The 15,432-nt window shown below is 35.1% G+C and overlaps 1 non-coding gene and 1 pseudogene across 1 annotated transcript; both read left to right on the top strand.

Moving 5' to 3' along the window:
- Positions 1 to 3,948: 3,948 nt before the first annotated feature.
- LOC143654724 (U6 spliceosomal RNA) lies at positions 3,949 to 4,055 on the top strand. Its single transcript, XR_013161915.1, has one exon. It is a non-coding gene; the product is annotated as a U6 spliceosomal RNA (small nuclear RNA).
- A 2,659-nt stretch (positions 4,056 to 6,714) lies between these two features.
- Positions 6,715 to 9,633, top strand: LOC143653050 (protein SDA1 homolog pseudogene; annotated as a pseudogene).
- Positions 9,634 to 15,432: the final 5,799 nt, after the last annotated feature.

Here is a 15,432-nt window from a genome sequence, read left to right as displayed (position 1 = left end):
TTACTTTGAACCTTAAATTTTAAGTCATGTTTATTTGCTAGAAAATTATGTATACTAATTAAAACCAACAAAAAAGCACGTTTCTGGAAAGAAAATAGAGATGATATACTTTCTTAGTCCAATGAAAAGATATTTAATAAAAACTTCTTTGAGCATAGGTAAGTATTTGAAGGAATTTACATAAAAGCAATCAAAATTTTAACTTATGGGAACCAAATAAACCAATAACATCTTTTAGTCTTTATAGAATTCAGAAAGAATATTTATTGAACTTTATTATGAGGAAAACACATTTTCCTGTATTTCTAGATATAATTTTGAAAATGATCCTTAATAGTCCTTTTGATGTTTCATATTCAATAGTTTGTTTGAGTCATTTTGAAAAGACTATTGCTGCTGCAAATAATTTTGTAATTTATATTCTAAGCCTTGGTAAATGTATGTATTTAAACACATTTGAATTAGTTAGGGTTCTCTAGAGAAACAGAATCAACAGGGAACACTCGCAAATATAAAATTTATACAAGTGTCTCACGTGACCATGGGAATGCAGAGTCCAAAATCCACAGGGCAGGCTGTGAAGCCGACAACTCCGATGTAGGGTCTGGATGAACTCCACAGGAAAGGCTCGCCAGCTGAAGCAGGAATGAAGCCTGTCTCTTCTGAATCCTCCTTAAAAGGCTTCCTGTGATTAGATTAAGCATCACTCATTGCAGAAGACACTCCCCTTTGGCTGATTACAAATGGAATCAGCTTTGGATGCAGCTGACATGATCATGATCTAATTTTGTGAAATGTTCTCATTGCAACAGACAGGCCAGCACTTGCCCAACCAGACAAACAGGTACCACAACTTGGCCAAGTTGACACATGTCCCTGACTATGACAACATCTTAATCTGTTTTGAGCATCCTTTTGAAGAATTTTTTTTTGGAATCTACGGTGATAATAGACTAAAAAAAAATGTAATCTGGATTTTTTTCATCTATATCCTTAACTTTCTCTATGATCCAAGACCAGTTAATGAGGCTATATATATATTATATATATATAAATAACACCTTATTTATGGAAGGAATTATTCTAAGGGAAATATCCAGGATCAAAATGTATTATTTATTTCCTTTTATATTGTATGTCTGTTTATGTTATACAATCTATTACTCCTTCAGATTTCTAACTAGCATGATAAATCATCAGAGAACCTGTTTTGATATAAAACTTTGATACTAAATATTTAGCGGGTCTCGATAATAACCCAGAATATGCATACATTGTTGAACTCAACCCATGTTTACTTTTTTTTTTTTTTTTGCTTTGTATGCTGTATCGTGGGGGTCACATTTCATTCTTTTTCCAGGTGTGTATCCCTGTACTGTAGCACCATTTGTTGAATTTTTTTGTTTGGTTTGATTTCTCATTTGTTTGGGGAAGTGTATGGGCCTGGAATCGAACCGTAGTTCAGTGGTAGAATTCTTGCCTGCATAACGGGCGAGAATTCTACCACTGAACTACACTCGCAACCCCTCCCCCCATACAGCTCACCCCAGCCAAGTTTACTTTTAAAAATACTCTGATGGTTGAAAGAGAAAATGGAAACCTTGGGTTTGTTTTTCCCAGAACAGATAGTAGTGACAATGCATTATATTTTGATTAAAAATAAATAAATAAAAGTATATTTTCCACAATTATATACTTATCTGTTTATTGCCCTTTAAAAATATATGTAGAAGTTATTCTTTTATTATCTTCTTAATTTGTTCCAAAGGTAATCCTGCCATTCTGTATTTCCTCTGGAAGGAAAAAAAAAGCAACTTAAAACCAGTAGTGCTGTTCTCAGATAAGTAGATGTCAATGTATACTTGTAAGAATACAACTAAAAGAAAGTTAATGTATTTATTAATTTAGCCTTTTTCCATGTAATATTTCCAAGTTAGACTTTCTTACATTCTTGGAATTCTGTTTGATATACCAAGGGTAACAGTGATAAAATGTTTGCTCTGATTACTGTGGGGAAAAAATTAAATGTTCACTTCTATTAAAGCAAACTTCTCAGAAAAAAAAAAGAGTATGTTGTTTGATTTCCACATGTTTGTGAATTTTCCATTTCTTGCTCTGTTATTGATTTTTAGCTTCATTGTGTTGTGTCAGAGTATATACATTGTATGATTTCAATATTTTTTAATTTATTGAGACCGTTATATGAGCTATCCTGGAGAATGAACCATGTGAATTTGAGAATTTTTGCATTAAATTCATAAAAAAAAATCTCTTTTTGTTGGGTGGAGTGTTCTACATATATTGGATAATTTTAGTTGAATTAGTACATCATTCAAGTCCTGTACTTCCTTATTGGTCTTCTGACTAGATATTCTATCCATTATTGAGAGTGGTACGTTAAAGTCATGAGTTTCTCCCTTCAAATCTGTCAGTATTTTTTTCATATCTTTGGGGGCTCTCCTGTTACGTACATATATATTTATAATTATTACATCTTCCTGTTAAATTGTCCTCACTAAACTTTTATTTCTGTGTTGGTTTGTATCCGCCTAGAAACAGACACCAAGATGGGATTTGCTCTAAGAGATTTATTGGAGGCAATGCTTATGAAAATAAAGGGATAGGGAGCAGGAATTAACAGGGAGAAGTGATGCAGGTCTAATACCTGTGACAGTCAGGATTGGGTAGAAAGAACCTCAGACCACAGAGCTATCCTGAGAAAATCTCAACCAGTCCAATGGGAAGTCTCTGAGCCAAAGCTGCCAATTAAAAGGAATTCTGCTGTGCTGAGTCTTTAGCTAGTAGCAGCTCAGGGGAAGAAAGGCCAGAGGTGAACTCATTAGAGCTGAAAATATGTCAGCTGTCCATCAGCTATGCTCCTAGCAGCAGGTTCCCGTGAAGGGACATCTGCGAGGGACACCTCTATGGTTACCACAGTTCGTTGCTAATCTGTTTCTCTATGCATGTTTGGGAAATGGTTTTCCCAAGGTTTTCGTGGACTTTTTGTCCTAAGGGGAAACTTAGAAGAGGAAGTTCCTCATTCTTGCATTTGGTCTCAGGCTACAACCAGTACTCATAATCTCTTCTAAATTCCCCTCAGCTATTACCTCAGCAGCTCATAAGCACATATCAGGTAAATCCAGAACGTTCAGCTGACTATATGCTCCAATTTTAAAGCCATATTTTCTAGTATATGTCCATTTGGTGGGTAATGTGAAAAGTTCCCTTAAGTAGGAGCCAAAGGCCCCATCTTACAGGATTCTTTAAAAATTCAAATCGTGCAGTTCTCTTAATTTCTAAACAATTATATTATTTAGATTTGTAAGCAAAATAAATAGATAGTGAATAATGGGGAATATTTTGTTAATTAGATCCCAGGAGGCCACTGTATATTATTGGAAATAATTTTTGACTACTAACCATGATTATCTGATTACCAGTTATTTATTCATTTTTTCTACAGTTCCAATATTATGCAATGTTTTAACTTTTAGAAAATTAAGTTTGTTTTACACAAGTAGATTGTAAATGGGAGAAGGAAATCAACTAACATGTCATACTTTTGTAAAAGGAATTATTGTCTCATATTTTTATTGCTAATTCTCATTAATAGGCTTAATTATATTGCTGAGTTCCCTCAGGCCACTTCCTTCAACTCTCTGGGTCTGTTTTCTCAGCTATGAACTGTAATGGTGTTTTTTCCCATATCTTGCACTATTTATTATAACTAAGTTTTAAAAACCTGTGAGGACTAACTACTAATGTCAGTCAAGTACCTGGAATTTTTTGGCACAATACAAAATAATTTAGTTGTCTTCTTTTAAAATAACTTTCTAATTAGCCTTTCAACATGTTTTTGGGCAGCGTGTATAGATGGCAGAAATTGATTTTGACTAGGAATAAAAAACATTCTCTTAGTATTATTGTGAAATGTTAAAAGTAATTGGAGTGCTCACTTCGGCAGCACATATACTAAAATTGGAATGCTACAGAGAAGATTAGCATGGCCCCTGTGCGAGGATGACACGCAAATTCGTGAAGTGTTCCATATTTTTCAATTCAAAGGACATACAGGAGCTGAAACAATTAATTCAGAATATACAAACAGACATGGAAAACCTCATCAAAAATGAAATCAATGAATTGAGGGAGGATATAAAGAAGACAAGGAATGAACAAAAAGAAGAAATTGAAAGTCTGAAAAAACAAATCACAGAACTTATGGGAATGAAAGGCAAGGTAGAAGAGATTGAAAAGAAAATGGAAACCTACAATGGTAGATTTCAAGAGACAGAGCATAGGATTTCCGAACTGGAGGATGGAACATCTGAAATCCGGCAAGAAAAAGAAAATATAGGGGAAAAAATGGAAAAATATGAGCAGGGACTCAGGGAACTGAAAGACAATATGAAGCGCATGAATATATGTGTTGTGGGTGTCCCAGAAGGAGAAGAGAAGGGAAAAGGAGGAGAAAAACTAATGGAGGAAATTATCACTGAAAATTTCCCAACTCGTATGAAAGACTTAAAATTACAGATCCAAGAAGTGCAGCATACCCCAAAGAGAATAGATCCAAATAGACATACTCCAAGACATTTACCAATCAGGATGTCAGAGGTCAAAGAGAAAGAATCTTGAAAGCAGCAAGAGAAAAGCAATCCATCACATACAACGGAAACCCAATAAGACTATGCGCAGATCTCTCAGCAGAAACCATGGAGGCGAGAAGACAGCGGGATAATATATTTAAATTATTAAAAGAGAAAAACTGCCAACCAAGAATTCTATATCCAGCAAAATTGTCCTTCAAAAATGAGGGAGAAATTAAAACATTTTCAGACAAAAAAATCACTGAGAGAATTTGTGACCAAGAGACCAGCTCTGCAAGAAATACTAAAGGGAGCACTAGAGACAGATACAAAGACAGAAGAGAGAGGTGTGGAGAAGAGTTTAGAAAGGAAGACTATTAGTAAAGATAAAAAGAAGGAAAATTAGATATGACATATAAAATCCAGAAGGCAAAATAGTAGAAGAAAGTACTACCCATGCAGTAATAACATTGAATGTTAATGGATTAAACTCTCCAATCAAAAGACATAGTCTGGCAGAATGGATTCAAAAACAAGACCCATCTGTATGCTGTCTCTACTCAAAGGACATGAGGGCAAGGACACAAATGGACATTTACACACCAATGTTAATAGCAGCATTATTTACAATTACCAAAAGATGGAGGCAGCCAAAATGTCCATCAACAGATGGTTGACTAAACAAACTGTGGTATTTACATAAGATGGAATATTATGCAGCTGTATTCTTACACATTAAGTAGATATCACCTTGTTATCCAAGGTGTAATGGAGAGGATGGAGGGAACTGCCTGAAAACATAGAGCTGTATTCCAGTAGCCATGTTTCTTGATGATGATTGTATAATGATATAGCTTTCACAATGTGACTGTGTGATTGTGAAAACCTTGTGTCTGATGCTCCTTTTATCTACCTTGTCAACAGATGAGTAGAACATATGGAATAAAAATAAATAATATGGGGAACAAATGTTAAAATAAATTTAGTTTGAAATGCTAGTGATCAATGAAAGGGAGCGGTAAGAGATGTGGTATGTAAAAATTTTTTTTTCTGTTTTTGTTTTATTTTTCTGTTGTCTTTTTATTTCTTTTTCTGAATTGAAGCAATGTTCTGGGAAATGATCATGATGATGAATATGCAACTATGTGATGATATTGTGAATTGCTGAGTGTATGTGTTGGGAATGTTTGTGTTTCTTGTAATTTTTTTAATTAATAAAAAAATTTTAAAAAAAGAAAAAAAGTAATTGGAATTTTTCACAATACTACATAGGTATGTTAGAATCATTAATATTTAGAACCATTAAAATCTATGCAAGCTAAATGTACAGTATTTCAAACTGACCAAATAGCTGGGAAGGGAAAGTTCTTTATAGGAAAATTCCAGCTAATAATTGCAGAATAAATTATAGAATTTTAAGAATCACGATTTTGCACCTCCTAATGACGTAATGGACCTGGGTAATGATCACTAATGGTTACTGAAACTATTAAGAGAAAGGTTGATGAGTAGTCAGGGTTCTCCAGAGAAACAGAACCAACAGGATATATACAATGATGTATGTAAATATTAAGAGATTTATTATAGGAGTAGACCCACATAACTGTGCAGATTGGCAGGTTAGAATTACGTAGGGCAAACCACAAACTGGGAACTCTGATGAAGGTTTCAGTGATTTCCCTGGAGAAGCTGGCTGGCTGCAGTATAGATAGAAATTCATCTTTCTGACTGCTGAAATCACCAGTTCTCTAGATGTAATCAACTGACTAATGATTTAATCCATGAAATACACTCACAGTAACACTCAGGCCTGTACTTGCTTGATACCATGATCTAGCCAAGATGATACATGAACTTAACCATCACAATGGGGAACTTTATAATGGACCCATCTGCCTATAAAAACTTGAACCTACTGGTCAAAATTTTTGAAGTGGGACAATCCTGGGATCCTTGAATAGAAAAAGAATGTTAGGTAAAAAGTAAGGAAATTTAATAAACTATAGACTCTAGTAATGATTGATTTATTAATTATAACAACTGTACCACATAATGGTACACTAATGTCAAATGTTAATAATAGGGAAAACTGTGTGGATGATATGGGGGGGCTATATGAGAACTTTGTATACTATCAGCTCAATTCTAAAACTGTTCTAAAAAATAATATCTATTAACTTTTTAAAATGAAACAACCTGAAATTACGTGCTTCCTAATGTGATGAAATAGGAAGTACATAGAACAACATAAAAAGTATTCTTCCCAGAAGGATTAAACCTAAATCTAATAGAGCAATTAAGTTAAGTTGCTAGTTATAGGAAATGTGGTGGATAGGTGACTGTTAAGCCATAAGGATGCATTCAACCAAATTCAGAAAGTGGGAAGTTTTATAAAACAAAAGATCCAGGTTTTTTTTTCAGTAAGTGTGTGGTGTAAAAAGTTGTAGGATGGTAAAAAGGCAACCTACAGAATGGGAAAAAATATTTGGAAGCCACATGTCGGAGAAGTTTAATATCCAGAAATATAAAGAACTCCTACAACACAATAACAGAAAAAAACAACCCAATTAAAAATGGGGAAAAGACTTGAATACACATTACTCAAAATAGCCCATAAATACTTGAAAAAATGCTCAACATCATTAACCATCTGGGAAATGCAAAGCAAAAGCCCAGTGGGAGACCATCTCAAACCTACTAGAATGACTACTATTGAAAAAAAAAAACAACAGAAACCTCGCTGCTGAGCCAGTCTGCAGTCAACATGTCCAGCAAGAATAACAACAAGCTGCCCAATAATCTGCCGCAGTTGCAAAATCTGATCAAGCGGGACCCACCGGCTTACATCGAGGAGTTTCTGCAGCTATGTAATCACTACAAATCCAATGTGGAGATTTTCAAATTACAACCAAATAAACCCAGCAAAGAACTGGCAGAACTAGTGATGTTTATGGCACAAATGGGTCACTGCTACCTAGAACATCTGTGTAACTTTCCTCAAGATCTGAAAGCTCTGCTCTCTTACAGTGATACTGTCTTGGATCCAGATCTTCAAATGACATTTTGCAAAGCTTTGATCTTACTGAGAAATAAGAATCTCATCAATCCATCAACTAGAACTCTTCTTTGAACTTCTGCGTTGCCATGGTAAACTTCTGTGAAAGACTTTATACACTCCTACTGTGACTGATATCAAGAATATAAATGCAAAACACAAGAACAATAAAGTGAATATAGTATTGCAGAATTCCATGTACACCATGTTAAGAGACAGCAAAGCAACTGCAGCCAAAATATCTTTGGATGTGATGACTGAACTCTACACAAGAAACTTCTGGAATGATGCCAAAACTGTTAATGTTATCACAACTGCATGTTTCTCCAAAATCACCAAGATATTAGTTGCTGCTCTGACACTCTTCCTAGGGAAAGATGAAGAGGTGAAAAAGGACAGTGACTCAGAATCCAAAGATGAGGGACCAACAGCAAGAGACCTGCTAGTGCAGTGTGCCACGGGGAAGAAAAGCTCCAAACACAAGAAAAGTTTGGAAAAGGTGATGAAACAAAAGAAGAAGAAAAAGCCAAATGTGTTTAACTTTTTGGCTATTCATTTGATTCCTGAGCCCCAAGATTTTGCAGAAAAATTACTAAAGCAACTAGAGACCTCTAAGGAGAGGTTTGAAGTGAAGATGATGCTCATGAACCTTATCTCGAGATTGGTGGGAATTCATGAGCTTTTTCTCTTTAACTTCTATCCCTTTGTGCAGAGAAGTAACAAAGATCCTTCTGTTTGCTGCACAAGCATATCGTCACCTGGTACCCCCAGACATCATTCAGTCATTGCTCATGACTGTGACCAACAATTTTGTTACCAACAAGAACTCTGGCAAAGTCATGACAGTAGGAATCAATGCTATAAAAGAGATAACAGCTCGATGTCCTCTTGCATGAATGCAGACCTGGCCCAGTATAAAACACACAAAGATAAGAATGTGATGATGTCTGCTAGAACTTTGATTCAGCTCTTCCGAACACTAAATCCTCAGATGTTACAAAAGAAATTCAAGGGTAAGCCTACAGAAGCCTCAGTTGAAGCAAGGGTGCAAGAATATGGAGAATTAGATGCTAAAGATTACATTCCAGGAGCAGAAGTTCTGAAAGTTGAGAAAGAGGAAGAGAATGCTGAAAATGATGAAGATGAGTGGGAAAGTGCCAGTCTCAGTAAGAAGGAGGATGCTGACGGTGAATGGGTGGACTTGCACCACTCTTGTAATAAACGGCAAGAAATTTCCAAGAAGCTGAATAGCATGCCCGTGGAAGAGTGGAAAGCCAAAGCTGCACTAGTCAGGTTTTAACTCAGGAAGACTTCCAGAAAATCCGCATGGCTCAAATGAGGAAAGAACTCAGTGCTGCCCCTGGGAAAGCTGAAAAGAGGAAATATATCGAAATAGACAGTGATGAGGAGCCCAGGGGCAAGTTACTTTCACTTTGGGACATTGAGCACCTTGGTAAAAAGCCAGAGTCTCACAGGGAGACAAGACTAGCAACTGCAATGGCTGGTAAGACAGACCAGAAAGACTTTGTGAGGAAGGAAACCAAAATGAATCCATTTTCCCGTTCCACAAATAAAGAGAAGAAAAGACAGGACAGGAGAACTTCATGATGATGTGGTATAGCCAGAATGTACAATCAAAAAATAAGTGTTCCTTCAGAGAAAAGCAGATGGCCTTACAAGATGCACTTTTGAAAAAGAGAAAAAGAATGAAGTAACTACCAAACAAATTTTCCATTCCCAGGAAAACGCAGTATTTGTTTCACTATTCTGAAAACTAGTAACTCAAGAATGTTTGTTTACATTTTTAAAAGTCCAGAAGCTTTTGGAAACTATAGTATTTTAGAAACCGTAGCATACTTAATAGCAATTTGACATTTTAATTTTTAATTTATGGTGGGAATGTTTGAAATGTAAACAGTAGCAATATTGTAAAATCATTTCATTTAGCATCCATGCAAAAAAATTACTGAATGCCTGCTGTGCGTCACTGTGGACAAAAGTGAATGTGCCGTAACCCCTTCCCTCAAGACACTTACAGCCTAATGGGAGGCAATGTGTATATGTGTGTTTAGAGTACAACATAACTAGTTCTCTAGTAGAGATAGGTTCATATTTCTATGGGGTCACAGAGGCCTTACAAATAGACTCTGTGGGGGATAGGGATTTATATTCTCTTAAAACAAAAATGGACAATGTTACAAGAGTAAGAGATTCTTACTTGTAAATAGGCTTACCTGCTGAAAACAGGTCCCTGCTGTATAGACTTCGGGTGGACAGTTTAGCTCTTTTAGACCATCCAAAGATGTAAATATTTTTTTAATGGCATGTAAAGATTTTTCAGTTAAAACCTCACTTTTTAAAAAATGCCTTAATTATAAATAAAAAAAAAAAAAAACCCAGAAAATAACAAGTGTTGAAGAGGATTGGGAGAAATAGGAACCCTCATACCTTGTTGGTAGTAATGTAAAATGGTAAGGTTACTGTGGAAGACAGCTTGGCAGTTCCTCAGAAAGTTAAGTATAGAATTACCAAATCACCCTGCAACCCTACTTCTAGGTGTATAAACAAAAGAATTGAAAGCAGGTACCTGACCATATATTTGCACACTGATGTTCATAGTGACATTATTCACAATTGAAAAGAGATAGAGGCAACCCAAGTGTGCATTAACAGATGAATGGATAAACAAAACGTGCTATGTTGATACAATGGAATATTATTAGGACCTAAAAAAGAATGAAGCTCTGATGCATGCTATGACATGGATGAAGCTTGAAGACATCATGTTGAATGAAAGAAGCCAGAGACAAATGGACAAATTTTACATGGCTTTACTTATCTGAAATAAGCAGAATATGTAAATTCATAAAGTCAGGAACTAGAATACATGTTACCAGCGTCCACGTAGGGGTGAGGGATGGGTAGTTAATATTTAATTGGTATACAGTTTCTGTTTGGGGTAATGGAAAAGTTTTGGTAATGGTTGATGGTAATAGAGGCACAACTTTTTAAATGTAATTTACACAAATTACAAAAAAAATCTTAAGTTGCATATAAAAAAATCACATACTCACAAAAACCATAGAATTGTACAACAGAGAGTGAACCCTAATATAAATAGTGGGCTAGTCTTAATAGGGAAAACTGTGGGTGTGAAAGGGAAGTATATGGGAATTTTGTACCGTTGCATGATTTTTCTGTGGACTTATAACTCTAATAAAAAAAAGTTGGGGGAGGAGGAAATGTAATAGATTGAGGTTTAGAGATGTATCAACCAAATGCAGTGTTGACTTTGAATCCTGATTTGAACAAAGGAACTGTAAAAATACATTTGGGAAATTTTCAACATGGATGAGGGATTAAATAATATTAAAGAATTACAGTTAATGTGTTAGGTGTGATGATGGCACTGTGTTTATATTTTTAAGTACTTTGTTAGAAAGATACATATCTGAAATGTTTCAGTTTAATATGGAAAAGATGGAAATTTTTCATATTTTTTTCCGTATGGAAAAAGGTAAAATTAGATACCTACCTTCAGCATGCACAACAATAAATTCCAGCTAGATTAAAGGCTTAAATTAAAAACTGTCCCATAAAGTTAATATAAACTACATGATAAGACATTTCTATGTAGATCTCTTAGAGAAAACGAGCACATGTGCATTGCAGTATTTTTTGCAATAGCAAAAATGGTATTTCTATAATAGTATAAATAGCTAATACCCACTAGCAAAAGAATACAACTACTGTGATTTATTCATACAGTAGATATGTATACAGCACTAAATGTAACTACTTGAATAAATCTCTGGAGCATAATATTGTATTTTAAAAATGTATAGTTCAAAAGTCCATGTAAAACATTGCTAGTTATATAAAGTTTAAAAACACACAAAAATATGTTAATAATGAAGGATCTGGGCTTTAACTTATCTGGGACTTTTTATTTATTTAAAAAATCTAAAGCTAATATAGTAAATTAAAATCATCTGTTTATCATGATCTCACATCCTAAGAGGAAAGCACTATTAATAGTTTCTCTCTTATGAATATTAAATGATATGCAGCAAAGTCCTAATAACTGAATAAATTTTTATAGAGGCATAGGACTGTACAACATAAACAATGAATCCTAATGTAAACTAGAGGCTATAGCTGTAATACAATTATAATAATTGTCATTAATTGTAATAAAGATACCGTACTAATACAAAATTTTAATAATAGGGAACATTATGTGAAAGGGAATATATAAGAACTCTGTATTTTTTGCATGATTTTTCTGTAAACCTACAACTTCTCTAATAAAATTTTAAAAACAAAAAACAACAAAATCGTTTATATCTCCATTTTCTTGATATATCATCTTTGGACAATATTATTAGCTACTAACTATGAAAGATATGAAATTTAGCACTCCCAAATTACTTCTTGATTTCCCTTATCTCCATTTCCCTTTGATTTATCTTGTTAAATTCTTCTAGTGGTTATATTTATAACATTAAATGAAAAAAATTAGGCTTTTCTTTGTCTATTGATTCATTTAAAAGTTCAACAAATTAGTGTGGGCCATGGTGGCTCAGCAGGCAGAGTTCTCGCCTGCCATGCCAGAGACCCGGCTTCGATTCTGGGTGCCTTCCCATACAGAAAAAAAAAAAAGGTTCAGCAAATTAAATGATTGCAAGATTGTTATTTTGTAAATGTTTTTTTAATTGTAAAATATAACATATATACAAAGCAGAGACAGGAAAAAAGCAATAATTTTCAAAGCACACTTCAGCAAGTAGCTAGGGAATAGATCCCAGAGTTTGTCATGAGCTACCATTCCACTATTTCAAATTTTCCCTTCTAGCTGCACCAAAACACTGGAGGCTAAAAGGAATAATAATATAATGATTCAGATCATTATATTCAATAATATATTGATCTAACAAAAAAAATACTTGTTTATTAGATCCCATTTTCTCTTTTATAACACTTCATTCTCCTTTAATCCTTCTCCCATCTGTAGGGATCTTTGGGCAATGCCCATTCTGACTTTCTCATGTTGAAAAGGGGTCCCCACACTAAAGGATAGGGGGATGTAGTTAACTGATAATCCTGGAGAGGCTTGTCCTTCTGAGAGTCAGGATTTATCTGACTAGGAACCCTCTACCAAAACTTTTTAAAAAAACTGTTTTTATTGCGATATCTTCACATACATACAGTCCATCCAAAGTATACAATCAGTGGCTCACAATATCATTACATAGTTTTGTATTCAACACCGTGGTTATTTTTAGAACATTTGCATCACTCCAGAAAAAGAAATAAAAAGAAAAAACTTATACATCCCATACCCCTTACCCCTCCCTCTCATTGACCACAATTTACCCACTTGTGCCAGTTTGAATGTGTTGTGGACCCCAGAAAACCTGTGTCCTTTAATACTCATTCAATATTGCTGGGCGAGAGCTTTTTGATTGTTCCCATGGACATGTAACCCACCCAATTGTTGGTGGTAACTTTTGATTAGATGATTTCCCTGGAGATGTGTCTCCACCCATTCAAGGTGGGGTTTGCTTACTGGGGCTCTCTAAGAGGGAACCATTTAGGAAAAAGCTTTAGAAACTATGCAGCCACAGACCTTTGAACATGAAAAAGGAAAACGCCCCGGGAGGAGCTTCATGAAACGAGAAGCCTAGAGAGAAGGCTAGAAGACACTGCCATGTTCACCATGTGCTTTTCCAGTTGAGAGAGAAACCCTGAACATCATCAGCCTTCTTGAACCAAGGTATCCTTCCCTGGATGCCTTCTATTGGACATTTCTATAGACTTGCTTTAATTTGGATATTTTCACAGCCTTAGAACTGTAAATGTGCAACTTAATAAATTCCCCTTTCTAAAAGCCATTCTCTTCCTGATATATCATATTCTGGCAGCTTGCAAACTAGAACACCACTTTTTTTTTTTTTTACCCCTTTCCCCCACTATTATTTATTTATTTTTGTCCTTATTTTTTCACTTATCTGTCCATGCCCTGGATAAAAGGAGCATCAGACATAAGTTTTCACAATCACATAATTATATTGTAAAAGCTATATCATATACAATCATCTTCAAGAAGCAAGGCTACTGGAACACAGCTCAAGAATTTCAGGTACTTCACTCCTGCCACTCCAATACACCATAAACTAAAAAGGGATATCTACAGAATAAATAGGAATATACTCCAGGATAACCTCTCAACTCTGTTTGAAACATCTCAGCCACTGAAGCTTTATTTTGTCTCATTTCTCTCTTGCCCTTTTGGTCCAGAAGGCTTTCTCAATCCCACGTTGCCAGGGAGATTAGGAGAAGAATCAAAGGAGAAGGAGGAGGTATAACAGAGAAAATGGGATTTCACAAATGAGTATGACTGCTGAATCACTTTATTATATTTCTTTTAGGCCTCAGTGTTGTGGAGCAGCTAGAAGGAAAAATCTGAAATAATGTAATCATGGCCTATAACAAACTCGGAAATCTGTTCTGTAAACACTTTGAAAATCATTGTTTTTACTTTCTTTTCTTTGTATATATATATATTTAACAATAAAAAAGCATTTAAAACATAATATGAGGAGTGCAAGGGTTGGTCAGTGGTAGAATTCTAGCCTGCTATGCAGGAGACCCAGGTTCGATTCCTGGTTCATGAACTTCCCGAAAAACAAACAAGCAAAACAAACAAACAAAAATTCAACAAATGGTGCTGCAATAATAGGATACTCACATACAGCATACAACATAATAACAATAATAATATGGAAGCATAGGAAAAGAAATGGATCTTGCCCCAAAGAAGGCTTTTACCCCAAAGAGACATTAATGACTGACATATTTTACCTTTTTTGTCTAAAACCATTATATTTGGGCAAAGCTTTATTACAAGGGTTCATAAAAGAGGCCTCAAAAAGTAAAAAGGATTCTTCCTTAACTTCTCAATGTTCACAGCCTATTATTTGAATGAAAGGTTACATGTCTGACAGTGCTTCGTGTAATTGTCTTATTTAATCCTCACAACAATCCTGGGAGGCAGGTATTATTAATCTTCTTTTATAGATGAGAGAATGAAGGCTCAGCAAGTTTACAGTTATTGGCCTAAGTCCCACAGTCAGTAAATGACTGACTCACATCCTCTGACTCTAGGTCTGGTGCTTTGAGTTTCCATTTATCAAAGCCATTGCTTTTGGGGGCTGGGGGAGTGGGGAGGTCCATGGGCCTGGATCTCCAGCATGGCAGGTGAGCATTCTATCACTCTGCCCCCATGCACCCCAAAGCCTTTGCTTTTTAACATGGGCAGGCACCAGGAATCGAACCCGGGTCCTATAAGCCTTTGTTTTTAACATCTCTTGCCATCCAGAAAATTATTCCTATTCCTACCTTAAAGTTGACAGGACTATAATAGCCAAAAGTGAAAACAGCCCAAATGTCCATCAGTACATGAATGGGGAAATAAATGGAGGTATATTCATAAAGGAATACGGCCCAAACATAAAAAGGAAAGAACTATTGATATGTGCAACAATGTACATTAATCTCAGTATGGTCATGCTGAGTGGAAAAACCTTGACAAAAAAAATTCATACTGTTTATTCCATCTATATAAAAATCTCAGAAATGCAAATTTATCTATAGTGACAGGAAATAGTTCAGTGGTTGCCTGGGGATGGTCATAGAGGGATGGATAAATTACAAAGAATTCCTTTGTAGTTGAAGATTTACAGAGAAACCTTTGTGGGTAGGGAAATATTTGTTATCTTAATTGTG

This window comes from Tamandua tetradactyla, chromosome 13 (genome assembly GCF_023851605.1).
Source record: "Tamandua tetradactyla isolate mTamTet1 chromosome 13, mTamTet1.pri, whole genome shotgun sequence".
Lineage (NCBI taxonomy): Eukaryota > Metazoa > Chordata > Mammalia > Pilosa > Myrmecophagidae > Tamandua > Tamandua tetradactyla.
This window is presented reverse-complemented; position numbering and strand designations above follow the sequence as displayed.